Source organism: Tiliqua scincoides, chromosome 1, assembly GCF_035046505.1.
Source record: "Tiliqua scincoides isolate rTilSci1 chromosome 1, rTilSci1.hap2, whole genome shotgun sequence".
NCBI lineage: Eukaryota > Metazoa > Chordata > Lepidosauria > Squamata > Scincidae > Tiliqua > Tiliqua scincoides.
Window position 1 is genome coordinate 188,204,810 of NC_089821.1, and position 22,080 is coordinate 188,226,889.

General features: G+C 42.5%; 1 pseudogene; it reads right to left on the minus strand.

The window, feature by feature from the left end:
- Window positions 1-963: 963 nt before the first annotated feature.
- Window positions 964-1,077, minus strand: LOC136637133 (5S ribosomal RNA; annotated as a pseudogene).
- Window positions 1,078-22,080: the final 21,003 nt, after the last annotated feature.

The window sequence follows — 22,080 nt, forward strand, 5'->3', positions numbered from 1 at the left end:
TCACACATAATGGGATAACTCTGGTGGATGAAAAATTAATATAATAACGGTATTTTGTACAGAACAAGAGGTGATCATCTCTGAAAATTTTGGCTTATTTTTTCTCCAGTAGTGGCGCAAAAAAAAAGCTCTCTATTCCTTTAACAATTGGCTGTGTTTCAGAGCTCAGCACTGGAAGTATTTTCCAAAGATGAAAGCACAGATGACAAAAATAATTTACTGTAGTTTCCTTTATATGCCATTTCCATTAGAATTTAAAGATCTGAAGGGAGCAAAGAGGGACACAGCATTTTCTTCCTCAGTTAACCCATTTTTGTCCAGCCACAGGTGTGCACACTGGTCCCTGTTGTGTAAATGCAATGTTGGGCAGAAATTGTTTAAGTACCTCACATGAATAAATATCCTCAAAACCCAGTCCTAACTAACTTTCCAGTGCTAATGTAGCTGTGCCATTGAGGGGTGCACTTCATCCACTGGTGGTGGTGATGGTGCTGCAGTCACAGAGACCCCTCAAGGTAAGAGAATGCATTGTGGCTCCATCAGCATTGGAAAGTAGATTAGGACTTGGCCCTCAGACTATTAAAACATTATGTCCCTAAAAGAGTTTGATATACCATCTGGTTTTGCTCATTGCTTGGGATTAGAAGATAAAAAAAAAATGACAGTCAAGCCCCCCAAAACATGATTGGTCACGTTATCAAGGTCCACACTGCAACTACACACAACCAATACTGGCACCAGGTTGCAACAAAGCCCACACCCCAATACAGTGGCACTGTATCCCACACCCCGATAGTGCTTTGGACACACCCATGTCTCTGGTATTGTGGGTTCAAGCATCAGTCCATTTGGGTGGGTGTGAGTTGTAAGCCTCGGCTCAACTTGACCAACTCCTGATATCACCCCTATTCCCAATAACCAAAAAATGGTTGGCAACCTTCAGTCTCGAAAGACTATGGTATAAGCCTACAGCACCCGGTATTCCCAGGCGGTCTCCCATCCAAGTACTAACCAGGCCTGACCCTGCTTAGCTTCCAAGATCAGATGAGATTGGGCATGTGCAGGGTAACCGTTTAGATTAAAATGCTGTGTCTCCACCTATATATCAGATCACATCTAATAACTGGTGTACAGGGGGGAAAATAAAATAATCACAACGATTAAGACGTGTGAAAAAGGCAATGCTTCTGTGTCATCTAGTTGTGTAATTTTTAAAAAAATTTGAAACCATGTTCACACTTTTGCAGAATACTAATGCCAGGGGAGAGACCATGACAAATTAGAAAGGGTGAATTTTTTTTTCCATTTTTCATCTGTAATAGTAGTTAACTTGTGGGCATAATAAACAAACAAGTGGTTGTTGGGGTGTGTGAAATGGGAAACCACCTGCACAGATAATGTCTACAGTCTATTCTGCAGAATAGCCTGACTAAAATTAACTTTCTTTTGGTTCAAAAACAATAGAGACGATCAATCAGAACACCAAGGTTAAAAAAGCCATGAAGGCATTCTACTGTCATGTTTATGCTACTAGCCAAAGCCATGAATGCTCTTAAGTTTCTATGGTTCACTGCAGGCATGGAGAATAGTTGCTAAGCAACCATCATCCTTTCAGAAAGCTGAAGTAAAACAAATTGGCTGGTACCAAATAGCCTTTCACCTGCTCCTTTAAAGTAAAATTAAAGTGGAAAAGTTACATAGAAAAGGGGTCAAAGGTAAAAATCGGATCATTATCTGTAAAAACCAGGCCTTGAAAACATTTCATCATTTGGGGAGGTGTCATGAAAAAAACTGTCCTCTTTCATAGAATCAAGGAATGTCGAAGGGATCTTGGAGGTCATCTAGTCCAACCCTGTGATCAATGCCAGCAACGACTACAGCAATCTCAAGTAGTGGTAGCCCAGCCTCTACAAAAACTATAGCAAGACAGAGCCCACTACTACTGCATGATACAGAGTGTTCCAGTGGTGAACAGTTCTTATAAGAAGGAAGTGCTTCCTCATGTCTAGCCTAATCTGTTCCCTGCAGTTTCAACTCATTGGTTCTAGCCTTGGCCTCAGGAACCACAGAGAATAAGGTCTCTCCTTGCATATATGCCCTTCAGATACCTGAAGAAAGCTATCAATCTTCCCTCTCCTCTTTTCTCTAGGTTAAATATGCCAAGTACTTTTAGCCATGCCTCTAGGATCTAGTTTCCAGACCCCTCTTAGCTCGCCTCTTCTGAACCTGCTCCAGCTTATGAATGTCCTTTGGAACCCAAAGTGGTACTCAAAACTGAATGCCGTACTCAGAGTGAGGTCTGGTTAGTGTAGAGTAGAACTATTACTTCTTGTCATCTGGGTTCTATGCTTCTGTTAATGCAGCCCATTTGTGCAATTTTGTTTTCTGGGATAGATCCCAGAAGGCTCATAAGGACTTTCAAGCTTGCTTCCTATCACCTGAGCATTATGTAAAGAAGTAGGGCTGGGGATAAAATAATTATTTTATTTCCTTCTCATTCAATCCTCCATTTCAAAGAGATACAATTTCATCTCGCCCATGTCTCAGTCAACTTCTTAGAAATAGCAAAATGGAGTAACAGTTCTTGAACAGCTTAAGAGCCCAATCCTGAGCTCAGGGCTCCGACTTTCTGCCAGAGTGCACTGTCGCAAACGTGCCGTAGGGCACATTTGCAAGCCTTACCGCCCATGCTAGCCCAGTGCTGACCGGCACTGGGCTAGCGCCAGCCAGGTACCCAACCTCTGCCGCTCAGCGGTCTCACAAAAGCCCCCTTCTCCCAAGGCACCGCCTGCGGCAGCCCAAAACACACAACCAAAGCTGCATGCCCCAGGAAGCTCAGGACCGGGCTGTAATACAGCTACTCTGTCAAGCTGGAACAGTACAGAATAGGAGGGAATGGGCCATTAGTAAATCAAATTCTTATGCCCCAATACCCATTCCAAGTTATAGCTATAAATAGAAAAAGGGCCAGAAGCTGATATTCAAAATAGGAACAGCAACCAAAACCAGAGGTGCCATTGGACTAAAAGCAAATAGCAAGCCACAAAACTTTTCCAGATTCAATGTTTATGAAAATGTTAATTACATAATGATAATGATAATGTTAATTACAGCTTTCAGAGCTGTAATTTTTTGGAAAATAGAGCTAAAACCCCAACTTCTTAACTAGGCAGATCAAAACTACCCCAAATTCCACATTCTCGATTTTGTTCCAGCCTGTTTATAGCTTTAAACAGTGGAAAGTATAATAGCAGCATTTTGGGGTAAGTCAAGGTGAGTCACACAGGAGCTCCACTCTGGGACCTCTCTGACTGCAGGAATAGTCACATCTCAAGTGCAACATTTTTCAAAGTCCAAAATATGAGGTCTCGTACCCAGTGTTGGAATTAGCAGGAACTAAGCTGCTGAATTTGCCTATGAAACAAAAGCCAACAACCAGCCCTGTTCCCTTGCCCAGTTGCACCTTGCACATGGCTCAGTTTTTCACTCCCATTGCAGGCTGTCATTTAAAGCTGTTGTTTGTTAAAAACAAGTTTGGGTAGAGAAGGAGTTACTATCATTTCAATAAAATACTGTATTGTTCTCAAGCATCTTAAACATATGCCACTGCTTTTTGCACAATAATTAGTTACAAAATATCTATCCCAGTCTGTTCTGTCTTGTTCTGGATGGGTTTTGGCTGGGAGACGGTTAACAGAGGTGTGAAATTGGAACAATTTCAGGTTTAAAATATTGTTCTCAAGTGTCTCTAACACATCCTGCTGGTTTTTTGCATCCATTTTATTTATTAATGGCTTGTTCTTTTCTGGGTTTACGCTGTCCCTGATATGCCTTACAGCAATTCTTAGTATCCCAATGTTTTAATCACTAAATCAATTTTTCCTATCAAGAATTTCTTATGAGCTAATGAGCTATTTTGGTCTTGGCACAGAAATATATCCAAAATGTGAAAACATCTGCTTTGCCCGATTCCAAGGCCAAGCTCTGCCTAGAGAATTATGCCCACTTTCAGCTAGTTAGCTCCCCTTCTTTCCCCCAAAATGACCCTACATCTGCCTTGCAGCACTGCTGGACCCCACAACCAGGGTATCTAACCTGTTCCACATGCAGAGGTCCTCCTTCCTCCCCTTTCCGACCAGCAGCTCCTCCCGCCATGACAGCAGCACGTTGGTCCTCCACAGATCTTGGGCATGGCAGCCAAACACCAATCTCAGTGTCTCCAGCAGTCTGTTCCAGCAGTCTCCAAAGTCCATTCACCAATCAGTCCAGTCATCAGTTCCTCAGTCCATTAATCCAGTCTGTCCTCAGGCTTTCCTCCTTCTGCTACCCAAATTCAACTCTCCCCTCATCAGGTGCTTTTATGCCTGAGGGCCCTATTGCCTTCAAGTGGCTGCAGCCATGCAGCACGCTCCCTGCTGAATGCCCAGGCCTGGGGCCACTGCTGACACCACATCCTACCTCCTCGCCAGATCTTCTGTGATTCCAATACAACATCTATATAGGGGAATGCACTATTATGATTTTGATAGTAAATATAGGGCAGCCCAATCCTAGCTTCCCAGCACCCAGAGGAACAGTGGCACCAAAATGGTATGGACACAGGGAAGCCTCTGGAGGTCTTCTGGGGGGGGGGGGTAGGACTTACATCCCTTTCCCCCAAGGAAAGCCCCAGGCCTTGCAATTGGGCTTCTCACATCTGCACCAGCTATTTTGCCAGCACAGACTTGAGAACCTCTGTGTCAGGCTTTGCAGCCCAATACAGGGATAGGATCTGGCAGAGAAGGTCTCTGTGAGTCCCACCTGTGTCCTGGATCAGTTCCTCCCTCCGCCCTGCCCTCCCCCCCATCCAGAACACCTCCCCCAGCTCCAAAAGCCCACATTGCCACCTAGTGGTCCCACTTACCTCTGGGTAGCCATGTGGCATCCTCCTCCTGGCACTGGGCCCAGTACCGATGCTCCCTACTCCAAGAAAGCCATAAACGTACTTTACAGCACATTTACGATACCCAGCACCAGTGCTGGAGCTCAAGTGCCAGCGCTATGACCCTTTATGATTGGGCCCTAAGTCCATCATTAAAGATCTCACTAGAGATTTTGAATATAATTTTACTATCCATTCCTTAAGTTCCTACTCCTATGCTGATAGGGTTGTAGCCAAATGGACTACCTACAACAAAATAAAAGTTTCTTGTTACACACCAAGCCCCAAAGGTTTGAAATTTAAAAGGGGGACATCCCAAAATGCTTTGCTTCCAAAGCACTTGGGGGGCGGGGCTTAACAAAAGAGAAGTATTTAATTGTTTAAAAAGAGTATGACTGGAGTCCTAGAGAGACATCATTTCCTGAGAGTGAGAAGGAGTTTCAAATTCAGGTTCAAACTTAAAATAACAGCAGGTTTTAGACAGAATATTATAGGTCACTTTGTGAACAACAGAGGAAGTCAAATTGAAGTAGAAAGTCAGGAAAAATGGGAAGATTCGAAAATGAGAGAGACGGAGAGAAAAGTAAGCTTACCTGTTCAATACTCAAGATTCCTATCTAGTCTCTGCAACCGTACAGTGTGGCCCAGAGCATGATTACTCTAAAGTAGGTGCATCCAGTCCAGTGGGACTTACAGGAAATGTCCGTACTTCAATATTTTGTTGCAAGACCTGTTTTGCAATAATAATTATTAATAAAATTGCCTGTTCTAGTAACTGGCTGCTCTTGGATTTCAAAATGAATCAAATAAAATTCAATTATGCCACCTGATTTTAAAGCACGAATACAGCATTTGCTTCTGTAAAAATGTAGGGTGCATTTTTGCAGCATAATCTGCAAAGTATTTTGATGATATTCTGTCATAAGTGCCATGAGTGTGACTATGGGTGCAATCCTAACCCACTTTCCAGCACCGACATAAGGGCAATGCAGCTCCGAAGTAAGGGAACAAACAGTCCCTTACTCTGCGGAGGCCTCCGTGAGTACCACCCAACTGCAGGATGCAGCACATGTCCCATTGGGACAGCTATGCCAATGCTGAAAAAGTTCTTTAGGATTTGGGCCTATGACATTAAGTTTGCAATCACACTTACATCAGAGTAAATCCCATTGAATTCATAGTGGAAATGGAAAAGGTGCAAAAGAGAGTGACTAAGATGATTACTGGGCTGGGGCACCTTCCTTATGAGGAAAGGCTACGGCGTTTGGGCCTCTTCAGCCTAGAAAAGAGGCGCCTGAGGGGGGACATGATTGAGACATATAAAATTATGCACAAGAAGGAAAGAGTGGATAGAGAGATGCTCTTTACACTCTCACATAACACCAGAACCAGGGGACATCGACTGAAATTGTGTGTTGGTAGAGTTAGAACAGACAAAAGAAAATATTTCTTTACTCAGAGTGTGGTTGGTCTGTGGAACTCCTTGCCACTGGATGTGGTGATGGCGTCTGGCCTGGATGCCTTTAAAAGGGGATTGGACAAGTTTCTGGAGGAAAAATCCATTACTGGTTATAAGCCATGATGTGTATGTACAACCTCCTGATTTTAGAAATGGGCTATGTCAGAATGCCAGATGCAAGGGAGGGCACCAGGATGAGGTCTCTTGTTATCCGGTGTGCTCCTTGGGGCATTTGGTGGGGCCGCTGTGAGATACAGGAAGCTGGACTAGATGGGCCTATGGCCTGATCCAGTGGGGCTATTCTTATGTTGTTATGTAATGTGCTTCTGGCCCTCTGGAGACTTGCTGGAGCCCGTGCTGGCCCAATGCAACTGCTCTCAGCATGAGGATGACTGTTTGACCTCTCACCTGAGCTGTGGGAGGAGGGCTCCCTCCTCCACTTGCTATTTCACATCTGTGATGCTGCTGCTGCAGCAGCAGCAGCAGCAGCAAAGGAATGGCTGGCCTTGCTTTGTGCAAGACCTTCATTCAGTCATATAAGTTCCATCTCTAATAAATTCATTTATGTAAATTTATTCAAATTTTAAATGTAAATTAATTCTTTTTTTTCCCGGCCCCTGACATAGTGTCAGAGAGATGATGTGGCCCTCGTGCCAAAAAGTTTGGACACCCCTGGACTAGAATATTACAATTAGAATAATTCTAGAACTCATTGCTTTATAGAATCTAGATGGGACATTTTTATGCCTCCACTTCCCTAACTATGCCTGCTGATATACATACTGATGTAAAAGTCAATCCCATTGAATTCCACAGTAAGTGCCTAGAATTGCAACCCAAGGTTTGTATGATATTGAATTGTATTTGGAATAAAGTATTTGATGGGTTTTAAAAGTAATATAACCATGTGACAGCTTAGGAAACCAGAGCCAAGGGCGAAATCTGCAAATATGCAATGCAGCGGAACCAATATGTGGCAGGAAAAATGAGCTATTTTGACAGCTGAAAATGTCAGATTTGGACAAGCTGATAAAGGGGAGGCTGAAATGTCCAGCAGTGGACTAAATGTTGAAACTCAGGCCTTGAAATATCTACTGTAGTTGACATATATGCTTTGTTTTGCAATTGCTTGATTTGGGGCAGACTTCTTGATTAAAAAATCTTTAAAATTGAAAATACATGTCACGTGAAAGTCAATAAAAGAGAATGTATAATGTAAGAATCTTCACTGCAATATGCCCTGATGAGAGATTCCCATATGAAAGCATCCTTCCATACATATAACCAACACTGGTATACATCTGCAGATGGATAAACAACTGTGTTCTCCTTGCATTGTTAATCTGAGCCCCTTTGAACTGGCAAGATGTATATTTAAATGCAGATACACTTTCCCATGTGGGCTCACAAGTTATGCACAATTTGTTGTCCACACTGAGAATTCAGTTTGTCATCAACTGAATTGAAGGTGCATGAGCAACATCTGTCACAGGCAAAGCCTGTTTTGAAACAACCTGAAAAGTGGAAACCAGAGCCTGAAGAACTCCACAGTGATGCAGTTCTCCAGTAACTCCACACAGAGCAAGGAGGCAAAGGGAAAAGAAAAAAAAAACCTGCCAGGAACCCCAATACCTAGAGTTCAAGTCTTATTGGGCCACTCACACAAACACACACTTCCAAGCAGGGATGGGCAAATTCAGTGCGGGTTGACTCGAGTCTAGACTCTAGAATCATTGGACTTGCATGTGACTTAGAGTCATGGCCCCCCTGTGACTTGACTCAAAAACGAGTCATAATGGGGGCACTTTCTGAGTTGCCAAGTTGCCCTTCGCGACTCTAAAGTATTCAAGTCAAGTCGCCCCCCTTTAAAAAGTCAGCCATGGGAAAAAATGGGGCTGCTGTCATGGTGTCTGTGTGTGTGAGTTCTCTTTAAACACTCCCCTTCTCTCCCCACCCATCTGTAAATAGGGTGGGAGGGGGTGGGATGGACTGCGTGGGATGGACATCTGTGAAGCAGCAGCAGCAGTAAGGGAAAGGCTGACCTTGCTTTGCGCAAGGTCTTTTCTAGGCCTTAAGCTGTTGCGAGACTTTCATTCATCATATAAGTTCCATCTCTAATCATGTATGTAAACTTATGTAAATTTATTCACATTTTAAATGTAAATTAACTTTTTTCCTGGCCCTCGACACTGTGTCAGAGATGATGCGGCCCCCCTGACAAAAAGTTTGGATACCCCTGGCTTAGGATATGATAGATGTGGCTCACATATTGTGCCAGCAATGCTAGCACTTCTTGGACATAAGATTGCAGTGTTTCTGAGTTTTTGCAATTATTTTTGACCTAAAATAACTGCAATACTATTGAACACCTGTTGCTTTTTCACTCAACAGCTGTGTGCTGCATAACCTCCATACAGCAGAAAGCACCCTGCAAGTGCTACTTCTCTAGATGATTATGTACAATTTAAAATGTTTAGTTCACACATTGTCTCCTAGCACTTAAAGAAAGAGAGAGACCAAATGTCATCAGTACTAAAATACATACAGAAAAAGGAAGACATGTAGTGCAGAGACTGTCAGAAAACGTCTAAAATACATTACATCAGCAGCAGTCTTCCTAAAGGAAGCCTAATTATACATACACAGCAACAATGAACCTGCTTCTCACATTAAATGCGGTTGTTCCACTGACTATTTACTTTTCCTTGGATGCACAGCTGATGTCCATCCTTTCCATTCCCAAAGGTGGAAGCCAAGGAGCAGGATGCAACATGTGCCGCACTGGTACAGCTATGCCAGTGCTGGAAATTTGGTTAGAATTGCACCCTTAGACTACTTAAAAAAAAAAAAAAAGTTGGGGTTTTGGTTTGTATGTTTAGTTTTGCTGATTAATAGTAAGATAATAGAGTCAAGGAGCACCAGACTTTGGTTAGAGTGATTTGCAACAGAGAAACCACTGACAGGAAACCAGTCAGTCTGTGTGTCTATCTATGCAAGCACAGAGTTGGCCACCACATTGTATTGGGATTCTGTTTGTGAAGAAATTCAGCATGCTCTCTGGAACACAATTATTCCATTTTCATCTCTGGAGTTCTTATTTAGACTGCTGATGAGCAAATTACATGTACCCACACAAATGCATGCATTCATACAAAGAGATGGAAAGGATCCAAATCAGGACATCAGCAATGGAGACCATGTCTGATGATATCAGAGAATGGCCAAGGGGTTCAGACGACCTCTAAGACAGGGGCGTCAAACTAATTTTATACAGAGGACTGAAATAGTATTCATGATGCCTGCTGAGGGCCGGAAGTGATGTCATTAAGCAGAAAGTTATATCATTAAGCAAATCTGATCTTTTATAACTTAGGAACACATCAACTGCAAATGACAGAAGAGAAAATATGCAAATCTTGACCAAATTTTCAAGATGTGGGAGAGCCCAATTATCATGACGGCCACCCTGTCAGCAGTGACACCTGAGCTCAGCCCAGCAGCTGATGGTGGTGCTGAGAAAGCCTGAGGGCCAAATAAAAGCTTCCATGGGCTGCATCCGGCCCCTGGGCCTTATGTTTGACACCCCTGCTCTAAGATGTCTCAAACCAACCTTTTGTATCCTTTGGGGACTATTTCAGATATCCAGGAATTTTCATTGAAAAAGAAAATCGGTATCAACTCTCTGTATTTCAGTATTTGCTGGTAACTTTAATTTTTAGACCATAAGTAAATATTCTTACATAGCAAGAGAGCTGGCTGCTTCCACTGAAGGGCAAATACGAATCAGTCCTTCATTCCTCATCATAAATCCTGATTAGCACTAACAATGTTTCTCTGACTCCATGGTAATTAGAACATTTTGCCAAAAATGAAACAATTTCTTTCCTGTGATGTGCTTTCCCTGGAGGAAATGTATATTCAGTGACACATTGCCCGGACTGTCTTCTACTCACTACAGCTGTCCCAGATGATGCTGATCTCTGCAGCAAGGGTTTTCCCATGGATGACTTATGAAAACACTTTTCAAGAAGATAATAATGAAAAGTGAATGTGGATTGCCTAATTCAGAGTAATTGCTGCCCTTCATTGCCTTTGTCGCTGTCAGCATTGCAACAAAGCACTAAATAACCATACAATACGTTAGGATGTAAACCATGTCTCCAATGGGGGGGGGATACAGGAATTATGAAAATGTTTATGGCATCTGGGCCAATTTGTGCATCATTATATAACACAATGGAAAACAGCATGCCATTTTCCGTCTGAAACGGAAATAATGATACATGCTGGTACTGAGTGCTCTGTCATTTGGATCGCATACCGATGAATAATGGCCCGTACGGCCCATGAATAGAATGAATGGCTGCAGGGCTATGGTGGAATGGTTGGCATGTTAGATAGGAAATTAAGAATTGACTCGATGGGGAAGTTGGTTTTGTACATATTGAAATTTTTGCTGATGTTCATTAGCTGTTAATTTTTCCCCCCTATTTGAACCAATAGAACCAATGAGCAGCAATCAGTCCAGTTCAAAATAATGTAGCCAAATGTATTCCACTGCTTAGAATCACCATCACCGCTGCACTGCAGCTGACTCAGCTGTAAACCCGTTCACATCCAAACCATTTTTAATTCAGATGTTAACGAAACATGATTAGATTTATAGAGAAGAGGCCAATTCAAAGTACAATTGGTTGTTCATATTATTATAATGCAAATCAGACACTCTTCTCCCATCCATGTTTTAATTATTTAAAAATAATTGTGCATGTGTTACTCTGATTTGTTTCATCCTGAAGGCTGTGATGATCACTTTAAAAATAGCAATTTTGCCTTCACTTCTGCCCTAGTAGCAATGAAAATGATTTCAGTTTCTGTAGTCAATTTCCTGTGTTTCCACTGCGCATGCCTAACCACTGGAGAGGCTGACTGACTGATTGGTGTTATCACCAAAGATGTCATGAGAAATTGATCAGGAATCAAAGTATTGAGCTACCCTGATTGGTTTCTTGAGTGTAGGATGAGGCTGAACCGCACCTCAATTGCACCTAAATGCTCACAGGTAATCAGGCCTTTCCAAAGCAAGCTTTCTGATGATGCCCCCCCCCCACATTTCTACATCAGTCTTTCTGACTCTCCAAAGAATTGCTTCACAATTTTCAAACAACCACATGCATATACACAACAGTAGCAAACTGTAAAAACAGACGGTAACAGCAAACTGTAATTATTGCCATTAATTATTAAATACACGCTTATTTATTAATTATTAAACATACACAACCCTCCCTTCAATAAGAAGAAGGACGGAAACCCTCGTAACTGAGACAATCAAATTGCAGGCATATCAACAGGCCCCCTGAGGCTAATCTTTTGCTACAGGCCTTCTAAACTCACTAGAGAATTGTGCCTTTTTTCCCTTGAGTGGTAGCAGTCCAGATACCCACCTTCCCAGCCCGTTAATGGACAAGCTTGAAAGTTCTTAGACATTCAATGCTTGAGGGAAGCGGGGTACATTTATCACCAACCAACTTGAACTAAGCCTGGAAGAGCATACCACACACTGTAAGAAAGCATTGGAAGAAACCATTAATGAAGAGAGTAATCCTCTTATCCTGGCTTCACTGGTGTTCATTTAATTTGCAGAGTATAACTTTTTGCACTCATGTAGATTTCTCATCCACTCCATCCTAAAAGTTAAGTGGAGCAGATGAATTTGGCAATATGATAAAAAAGCAAGAGGAAAGGGGTTCCAGATGGAAACACGGGTTTTTCTCTCCCTTGCCTTCCTTCCATTAGGTTTGGAAGGAGTGATAGTGCTTGAATTCAGCATTTTATAAAAATGTTATAAAAGTGCCGAATGTATGCATTTTATAAAATTTAACTGTTCTATGACAAATCCAAATAAGGATTACAGTACAAAAGTCAAACTCAAGTGATGCATAATATAGTACTACAGAGACCTTGAGTGGCTCTCTGAAATTTCAGCTCTCTGATGTGCTGTTGTAAGCTCCTCCTCTCAATGGATGGTGTGATGAGAGGAGAGTCCTCAGCCTTTCCACCTTTCAGATGCAGCAGCTAGGATAAGCCTCAGAACCTGAAGTGGGGAGGTAGTTCAAGCACTTGAGTTGCAAAAATGTACGTTTTTCATTGACGTGTGGACTCGTGAGTTGCGCGCATGGAAGAAAAACACTTGAATCAAGCTGCCAAGAATCAGGTCATCCTGATAAACCTTGCAGCTGCTGCGTGGGAGCCTCCTCCCTCTTGCTGCTTCTGTCCTGGCTCTCTCGCAGTCCCTCCCGCACGAACCCCCGCCCTGTTTACAGATGGGACAGGGACGTCGTGGGTGTATTAAAGGAGAATTTCGACACGCACACATCTGCTGGCAGCTGCCCCGTTTTTCCCACAGCTGGGATTTTAAAGAGGGCGACTCCTTTAGAGTCCCTAAAGAGTGACTCAGTGACTCAGAAAGTGCCCCCAATATGACTCGTTTTTGAGTCAAGTTGTAGGGAGGCGGTGACTCTAGACTCGACTCAAGTCAAGCCACGCTAGATTTTCCAGTCCCTGACTTCTACTGTCATACCCTCATCTCTGATATTTGTTCTAGCCTTGCAAGAGGTTGTGTGAGTCCAGGAGGTGTGGACCCTGTTGTCCCAATTGTCGTGCAAGCAGGTGATAAGCTCTGATGCATTTGGTGGTGACCTGTTGTTCTTCCTGTTGAAGCGACCTAGTGGTGACCTGTTGTTCTTCACTGCCATGGGCAATAGCATGACATGGGGCTTCAGAGGGACCAAGTAAGTCTGGATCCTGACACCTGCATTAAATTATCTGGATTCACTCAGGAGAACCTCTTGTTTTGAGGTTGACCAAAAATATCCTTTGTTCTTCTCAAAGGCTTTGTGACCTTGTACTTTGGTGCCAACACTGTAATTACATGATCTACTACCCTGTCCGATAGCTGCACAAGTGGCTTTCAGCTTTGTTTCCTTTTACTGGATTTCCAAAGATTCTTATTTTAATAACTGGAACGAACTTTCCAGAAAACAAACATCTGTGGCCTTCACCCACCCATGGCGGCTGATATGTGGCAGCTGTTTCACACGATCATTTCATGTAATAATTGCAACTATTGTGTGAAGGGAAAAAAATTGCTAGCCTGGCTCTAATTTTAGCTTGAAAAATCTTGAGGGGAAAAAACAAACAAATGCTTAAGCCACCTTCAGGCTTATGCTATGAGAAGCTTTATGACAAAAATAGATTTTAATTTTTATTGGTGGCTGCTGTCACATTTTACCCTAAAGGAAACTCAATAAATATTGACTTATTCATTGAGGTAGGCTAAAATTGTATTTTTGCCTCATCTTCTGAGACAAGCGTCAGTGTTTTTATTAATATTCTATATCACTCTGGCACATTTATTCATTTGATACCAAGGTTGCTCAATATGTATTACTCCAGTGGTCGCAGCATAAAACTTTAAGCTGTTTTGATATGCAATTACTGTGCACTGAGAAGTAGTATTTCTTGATAGAATTTAATTTTTTTAATTACGAAAGTTTATGAAATGACTTTTTTATTGATGGTGAGAGTCCAATGAGATAAAATAGCTGATTCTGGTAAACCTGAGGCACTGAAGAAGACTGACAGCCCAATCCTACCCCTGGCGTGGCCACTGGGTGCAGCAACGTAAAAATGGCTACCACTGTATCTAGTGGCACCGCCGAGGCTCCCAGAGGTCTCCTCTGGGGAAGGGGACTTTTGTCCTCTTTCCCCAGGAAAAGCCCCTGTCCCTGCAATGAGGTTCCTCAAGATTGCGCCAGCTATTTTGCTGGTGCAGACTTGAGAACCTCTGTGCTGGGCTTTTCAGTCCAACACAGAGAATAGGATACGACAGAGCAGGACGCCACTGGTCCCACGCCCTCCCACCCCGGTTCCTCTCCCAGGTTTGGTACACACAGGACACTTTCTATTCTAGTGTGAGCCTAAACAACATGATGCTAATTTTCTGCAATTATTTTCTATATTTAAAAGATTTTCGAGAGACTTAGGAATGCATTTGGTTTTCCACATTACTCTATCTAGCTGCCAGCACTGTGCAGGTGGGTAGACCTGGACTCTGCGTTGGGAAGCCCAGTAGACCTGGACTTTTCTGGCTGTTGCCACCGTCTCCCTGCCCTGTTTTGCTTTCTCCCCACCCCTATCCTCACCCCACCTCTCCACCCCTGTTCCCCACCCCTGTTCCCCACTCCTTTCATCATCCTCCCCTGCTCTGTTTCACCCCTTTGGGCCCAAAAGAAACTTAGTACCCCCTGATAAAATAACATCCTCTTGGAGGTCCTGATCTCTTTCCCTAGTATAGGTGTCCATGCTGAGAGTTTTTTTTTCATCTTGTAATTTGCCAAGATGCCCATCCTGCTGTGTGTTTTGAGGGTCTCTTCTGATTGTGTCCCCATATGGAGAGGAAAGCAGGGTAAAAATACAATAAATAAATAATAGAGGACTGCCCCCCTCCATACATACTTAAAAAGAGCCCAGAATAGGATTGGTAATTTCCTCCCCACTTAATCCTTAGGCATTCCCCGATATGCACGGATCTGGTTATCTGTGGCACATTTGTGACACTCTAGGCTGGCGCAGTGGCCACTGTGCCAGCTGAGCCAGAATTTAGGATTACGCTATAAGGCTTATTCATGCTACGGAGTCACTGAAAAGTGGCAGCTTGTCAGAACCAGTTCCTGACACCCAGACTGATTGGATCACGTTCATCTGATTGGGCTCTGCATTCATTTGTACTTATAGTATAGCAGCAAGCTGAAATGTTGAGGTCCTATGGTTTAATCCTTGTTCCTCATGAAGTCCTAAGGTTTGGGCTGTCCCATCCTGTCCCCCAACCATTCTGAAGGGTCAGAAATTTTCTACTTCCAATCCTGGTTTAAAATGATTCACTGTAATGTCCACATCAGGCCAATCCTGCCTTGTTCTGATCAGAGCTTGAAAGCAAGCCAGGATATGACAAGTTGATAGACCTCCTCTGTGTTGCTAGATGGGCTCTCACATCCATGGATTCTTGTCACTTGTGCTCTGGTTGCTCAGGTTGAAGTTGGGGGCAACCTATTTATCCAGTGTTCATTCATAATGTGATTACTGTATGTGCAACTTTAGGATGAAATGTGCCTCTTTACTTTTCTGTGCAACACCACCAAGAAAAGAATCCAGTACATTTTATTATTCCCCCCTCAGTGGGGGGGGGGGGAGAAGAGAGATTGTGTGAGAGATTTATTGATATGTATTTATTCTCTAGTGATGGCTATAAAGATAGCTAGATTTGGAGAAATACAGCTATTAAATTTTACTTGGGGGAAAATATATGAAAAATGTCATTCACATAAGCTTGCTATTTCAAAGCACAGATTGTAAAAAGCATTCTATAACAACTATCATGTTCCTGTTAAATAAAAGCAGGGAGGGGAGGCGGAGGAGCGTGTCTCAAAGTTCCTCTGCAAACATGCGCACCCATCCACTAGCAAAAAAAATAAATGACAGTGTTGACAAAACATCCAGATGGTTTATATTCTTGCTTCTGCTGAGTCCAAGACCTGGATAATATATAGCATAGGCCAAGCTCCACTCTCATAAATATGCATGGAGCTGTTGAAGGCAACCAAAGAATCACAAATTTGAACAAATATTGTTGGTCCATAATACAGGGGACCCCTGCTTTACTATGGCAATCTGTTCCATAGACACCATTGTGTTGTGATAATATTTTAATGTGAATTTTTTGGTAATTTGAAGTTATTCAAATTGGAAGGTGAAATTTCTACCACAGAGTTAAGTGATTTCCCTCTATAAGGGGTTATTTAAAAGGTGCCTACTGTGCTCTTTAGGGGCCGTGGTTATCACTTTGCAGAATCTTATAATTATAAAACACAAATTAAATGGCTGTATCCTTAGTATACACAACCACAATGTGAAAAATGCTGCTACCGTTTGAGACACTACCTAGAAGGTTTGCATTGGCATCAGCATTCACATCAGCTATATCCTTCTCTCCATACACATAGCTATGATGTTCAAAGCAGTGCCATGGAGACGTTACCAAATGATTGCATTCACATTGCTGATTGGTTCTCTATCACCCTCAAGGTCCTGCTGGTGGCAATCATGAGCCCATCATAAAAGGTTATCATATAGTGAAGCTTGTTTTACTCTCAAGAGTCTATTGTAAAGTGATTTGATAGTAAAATGAACCAATTGTAAACTGGGGGTCCACTGTGAAAGTGAAAGCCGCATAGGAAAAGATGAGGTAGGTGAAAGAGAATAATGGACCTCCCCCCCCCCCAAAAAAAAACCCTTGTGCCCAGTCACTCTAAGAATGGGAACCAACAGTTCCAAATGCTGTGAGGTGGGAAGGGAGGTGGGAACATCAGCTAGTCCTTGGCTTGGAATGTTTCTTCCTGGTTTTGATTTTTTTTAGTGTTAGGAATTATATAGTATTAATTTGATCTAACAGTACAGTGACTAATAAGAAGGATCAAATTTTGAACATATCTGTAATTGGTTTTTTGAAACCTCCAGAAGAATACTTGTGATTTATATTCTGCAGAAACTGTATAAAGTGGCTCATCAGAACATTACATGGGGTCATGTCATTGGAACATCTTGCTCGGTGTTACTTTCTATGACCAGCACCGGCTCTCTGAGGATGGTGGGGGGAGCAGAATGGGGTGGGGGAGGGTGGAAAGGTGGAAAGGCTCTCTGAGATCTCATGAAGAGGTCTTTCCGAGCCCTGTCACCCATGATGTTGTAAGTGGAAATGCTAAGGCTTTGAAGCTGGGACATTCTGCATTCTGTGTGCGCTCTGCAAATGGGCTGTGTCAAATAATAAATGTGATTTCTAAAAGATGTTTTTATTTAAAAAAAAAATCAGCCAACAGAATACATTATATTAAGGAAACAAATACATGCATTGATATGCAAATCTAGTGGGATGTTTCATTCACTCATACATTTAGGGAACCCACAACATCATGTCTCCTGACCAGTGACAACACTAAAGTTTCTCTTCTTTCTTTGATCCACTACTTACCTAGCCATACCTATTTATTTAAAACAAAAGTAATTTCTAATGGTACTGTACCTCTTCTAAGAGGTCAATTGGACTTGAGCCCCCAAGATTTGTTTCTCTGTGATTTAACTTGCTAGGAGCAATGTTTCGGTAGGATAATAAATTATTCTTTTAGGCTTCAATCCTATACCTGGGAGTAAAGGTTCAGTCCTATGGGCCATCAGGGCACTGAGCTCCAACACCAGTGTTATGTGTCGTAAAAGTGCCATAAAGCATGTTTGCGGCACCACAGGAGGAGGGAGCACTAGTGCTGGGCCAGCGCCAATCGGTAATGGGACCAAGCACTGGGAGGACGCTAGGGGTGAGTAGTACCACCAGGTGGCGGTGCGGCTTTTCAGGCATGGGGGAGCATTCCGGGCAGGGGGAGGGTGGAACGGGGGGAGGAGCAAAGATGGAAGGGGGTGGGACTGGTGGAGATCCTATCGTCCATGTTGGGTTGAAAAGTCCAAAATGGAGGTTCTCAAGTCTGCACCAGCAAAACAACCGGCACAGACCTGAGAAGCCCCATTGTGGGGCCTGGGTTTTTCCTCCAGTAGGATGGTGGGGGGAGCAGAATGGGGTGGGGGAGGGCGGAAAGGGGCAGGGGGGGTGGAATGAGGTGGGGAGGCTGAGGAAAGGGGTAGATCCAATGGTGATAACACACCAGATCTTATCCCGCTCATGGAAATTCTCCCTACCCCTTTTTCTCTCAGACTTGCACCAGCTAAAGTCCCCTTTCTCCCCTTTAAACTCCCTTTCTCTTCCAAAAACTCCTGATCTACACACCCCCAAGTGGATACAGACCACCAATTTTTGGCATGGCTACACCGGGGGGGGGGGGTAGGATTGGGCCCTTAATGTTATACAAGAGGTGAAATATATGTTTTTTTTCTCTCCCTCAAGTGACATTCTTGACATTTTAAGACCATGGACAATTCTGACACAGCTCTCTGCCAATATGAAAGTGTGTAATTATGTCTGCATTTATTTATTTTAGAAGGGTGAAGATTATGTTATTATGATGTGTGAGAGGTGACATTTAGACATTTACATTGCAATCCTATCTTGTGCTGGAACAAGCAAGCCAGGAGACTTGCGCTCTATCCAGCGCAAGATAGGGCACCAAAGTGGCTCAACTCTTCCCCTTACAGCACATTTGTGACCCTCCTAGGCTGGCACAAGGCCTAACTCATGGTTAAGATTGAGCCCTTACAAGCTTAACTTGAGGCAGAGTGACCAATACAGGGGTTTGTATCATTGCTGCATTTGATTGCTTAGTAATTTTGCAGACTTTTTGTATGTATCAAGTTGGGGACCAAAGGCAACTGTGTACTGACTTGTTCTGTAAAATAAAAAAGAATTTCAGTACAACATCAATAACAAAAACACATTGTGAATGTGGTTGATTAACATAGGATGTAAAGCTTGCCCAGTGCTGAAATCTGAGCAAACTGAACACAAATCAGAAAGGTATCTGAACAGGGAAATCTGCTTTGCAGCCCAAAATAAGTACACCCACAGGATCCAAAATCTGTCCTTCTTCATCTAGTGCTGAGAAGACACATCCTACATTGTATTATTTTGATTAAGGTTTATAGCAACTCTTACTTCAATCATTTTGTAATATGAAGATAAAATCAACATCAACCAGAATTACAATTTGCATCACCTTTTTGTTTGCCTTAAATGCATATTCCCCCCATACGTGAAGCTTCAGTTGCCTTTCTGTCTCTCCCATGCTACGCTGTTTAATTGAAAATGTATTGTTTTACGAACTCCAAATAAAAAAAGAAAAATTCACGTCTGTTTCATTTAAGAAACAGTCCTGAAATCAGCCACAACTCATAATAAAGCATATACTCTATTTCGTTCCAGTTCTGAATCAATGATCTCTCACTGTGCATTTTCACATCACTCTTTCGAACTGGTAACCACACACTTTCTAATTGAACTGGTAATCACATCGATTCTTTGTGAAAAAGCCTCTGCAGTAACTGTTTGTAAAACCAATTCTTTGAATGGATTCTTCAGACAGACAAGACTTTGGTCTTTCCTGTCTTTGTCCTTGATAAATATTTGAATTTGATGTAATTGACAATCCACTATATTTGCTCTTCCCTTTGAAATCCAGATCATTAATAAACTCTATTTTACAGTATGTTTCCACTTTAATAGCAAATCTTATTGGATCACATCATGATGTTGCACTTTATATATATATATATATATATATATATATATATATATATATATATATATATATAAACCAAATACATATATAAAATAATAAATAATAAATTGCTTCAGAAAAGCAGTGATAGATTTCTCTGCAAATGTGATTTTCTGCTGTGTAACGCCAGGAAGTTTCTAAATCAAACCGGTCAGAAGAAAATTCCTTTGTCTCTTTTCATTCATCATTTCAGGCTTGAAGAAAATGGTGGAGTGGATGTTGGGGATCAGTGGGATGTTAGAACACCACTGATGTGGGTTGCATTTTAAGTATCAGTAAATCAAAATTAAAGCAGATGAATAGGTGATAAAGGTAGCAAATGAAATGTTGTGCAACTTGCCGTGAAAACTGAAGTCAAGATGACTTAGCATCCTGTAAGCCTAGGGAACCATAAAAAGGTAACATTCACACAAGAAAAGGAACCTCAGTTCAGTGTTAAGCCATAACTTAGAAAAGGGAGAGTAGTGTTGGTACACACAGATATGCATGCATCTATTACCCCAGTACAGTTATGAGAATAGATATTTGCTACTGCTGCTACAATTTCTTTCCCCTTAGAAGCTGGAGTATCTGTATTTAATCCAGTCAGTAGTATAGGAGTTGAAGATGTGTCCAGCACACTGTCACATTTCATTTCATTTTTGTCCCCCAAGTTCTTCCACAGATTGCACATCAACATAACTAGCTGTGACACCTGACAGAGAGAGGTGACCAATTCCCGTTCCCTCTCAGGACCAGCTCGTTTGAGCGGTATATGCTCAGCACAATCACACATCACAGTTTTTGGGTGTACACATAAACCATCTCATGCATACAACTAAAAAAACAAGAAGTGTGGAGCGGCTTTCACAGTCCCAGCATCATAATTCTTCAGACATTGCTCATATAGACATATTTTGTCAAACAGAATTGTAGACTCATTATTAATATGTAGAGTTTGTCAAACTATATCCATGTACACATCCTCATACATTTGATGTGATTCCCCCCCCCCCAAAAAAAAGAGGAGGAGAGAAAAAAAAATTGAATATCTGAAAGAAGCCATTAGGCCAGCCTGCAAACCACCAATTTTCCTAGAAGCTTGTAGGTTTCAAGCTGTAGGGTGTTACATGGTCAATATTTTATTTCTGTTCAGTTCAAGGTGTGCAGGAGACACACATTTATACACCTGTACTTGGCGCTAGGTACTTGTCTGGGGGGCAAAGTGCCAGATCAGTAATGTAGTTATTTAAAGGACTGATGGCAAGAGGCCACAGCTCCAAAGGCCAGGAAGGCCATATGTTTCATTGAACCATATGTTTCACTGAACCCAATTCTATGCATGAATACTCAGAAGTAAGTCCCATGACAGTCAATGGGGCTTACTCACAGGTAAGTGCAGATAGGATTGCAGCCTTGGTCACTCCCCCTTCTTCCTTAATTGATCCATGGAATTCAACACACCAAATTTGAGTGGAGACTCCTGCCAAGTGAGCAAAGCCTTTCCCTTGACCCAGACGGGTAGAGAGATGCCCAGGTGAGTTGCCTCTGCTACTCAGGGCTACTACCCATCCCATGCCTCAGTGCAAAGGGGAGCAGGTTTGAGCAGCACCCAATTCTCCTCCTCTGCCCAGCAGTGGAGTCTCAAGTTTCTTCATTTGCAGCCTTTTTTGACTGCCTCATCACTGGCAATGGCTGGGATTTTAAAGCCCACTGGGTCTTGTGAGCATGGGTGGCTCTACTTCCCTCCTTGCTCAGACTCTGGGCCTGCAATTCACATGGCCCTGGCAATCCAGGGAGCCTCTAGAGGAGCATTCAAGACCTCTAGAGGAGCAGGGTTTTCAAAGGCCTCTAGTTAGCCTCTTAAAGACACGTAGTAATAGGCATAGAGACAGCACTCCAGGAGTTGTACCCAGGGTACGAAGGGGTCCAGGAAGCCAACTGCAAGGCACAAGCACAATATTGTAAAAAAGATGGGGAGAGTGATTGCACGCTAAGTGGTTCCTGGCTGACAGCAGTCTTACGACCATGTCGTCATATATTACTCCACAGTCGCTGTGCTCTACTCTAGCTTACCATAGAGGCATTTCATATATCATGCAATCAAATTGCCTCAGACCTATGGATTTGTCTGTTTAAACCTACATTTACTGTATATGCTACACTTTTTTCCAATGGAGCTTACTCCGTTAAATGTGCTCAGGATTTCATCCCTATCATAACTGATGCTAAGTAAAGTTCAGGGGAATAGTAGTTGTGGTCAGGTTTTTGTTTTGGTTTTTTTTTGTACCTGAGCAAGAATTGTGTGATATGAAGCTGGGGTGGGGATACTTTAAATGGCAGTGTTGGGAACTCGAGTCAAGCTGATACACGGTAAGCCTGGT